Source organism: Suricata suricatta, chromosome 1, assembly GCF_006229205.1.
Source record: "Suricata suricatta isolate VVHF042 chromosome 1, meerkat_22Aug2017_6uvM2_HiC, whole genome shotgun sequence".
Taxonomy (NCBI): Eukaryota; Metazoa; Chordata; class Mammalia; order Carnivora; family Herpestidae; genus Suricata; species Suricata suricatta.
The window spans coordinates 138,500,619-138,501,868 of record NC_043700.1 but is presented as its reverse complement, the minus strand read 5'-3'; positions in this window follow the sequence as shown (position 1 = coordinate 138,501,868).

Below are 1,250 nucleotides of genomic sequence, written 5' to 3'. Positions count from 1 at the left end.
GGGCGCGGCCGGCGCGGGAGGACGGCGAGGAGTGGGGAGGGGTGAGGAGGATCGCGCAGGCGGCGGGTCCCAGGCAAGGTCAGGGTTCCGCACCGCTTAGGGCCGGGGCTCTCGTGGCCGGGGGTCGACCACCCGCCCTCCGCGAGAGCCTCTCCTCCCCCCAGCAAGATGGGCTAGGGGAGGGGGCGGTCCGGGGAAGCCACGGGTTCCTACTGGCGGGACAGGCGTTGAGTTAATTATAGGAAGGGGGAGGGTCCAAGGGCCGCTCCTGGGCTTTAGGCAATTTCACCTCCTCCAACCTCCTGTGTTCTCCCAGCCAGGGAAAAGCCTCCCCGGAGAGAACCCCCAGACCCTCCAGGGCTCAACGACAGGGTCATCTGCCCTCCACAGGCCTACCACCTTCTGTGGGGGTGGTCCCTCCCCCCCCCTTTAAGTTCTTGTTTATCCTTTACTCGTTTATATTACTTTTTAAAGATATCATGTCTCTTCTTTGACTCACCCGGATGCTTCCGTTTATCACTAGAATACACAGGCCTCAGTGTCTCTTCCTCTCACCAAGATTAAGTTATCGAATGATTTCTGTCCAGTGTGGCCAGAACTTTCTGGGTGGAGAAGACAGCAACCTGGGCCCCAGAGCCCATTTAGATGTGAAGACACTTCTGGAATCCAAGCCCGGGCTCACTTCCTGAGGTAGACCCCTGTGGGCGCTTTCCTGGGAACAGAGGGCTGGAAAAGAGTTTTCCTCCTCTGACCAGTTTCTGATACTCCCTTCCTAGAACTAGCCAGGAAAGGGGAGGATGATTGGGCACAAACTTGTAGGTATAATCTTCAGGATTTTAACTGGAAAGAGTCTTGAAAAGCCCTACCTTAGATAAAATGTGTAGAACCTAATGTTTAATTTGCTAAAAGTGCAGAGTTTGGAGGTTTCATTATTGAAGGCATCTTTAGCTTACACATGGCAAGATTTTGTGTTCAGTGACATGTTATCTGCTAAGTCTTCTCAAAATCATATATATGGGACACTTACATGTACAAATGAGAAACCAGATAACTAAGTGGCCACATAACATAAACATCGCCAACAGGGTATTAGGTTAATTACTTATCGAGTGGCATTATAATTAGACCCCAGCACTGAAGTATATATATACTAGGTTACTACTGCCTTTCAATTAAAGCCTTTGGCATGTTTGTAACCTGTCATTGACTTACTATCTAGGAGTGATTTGCTGAATTCTATACCTAGTTTT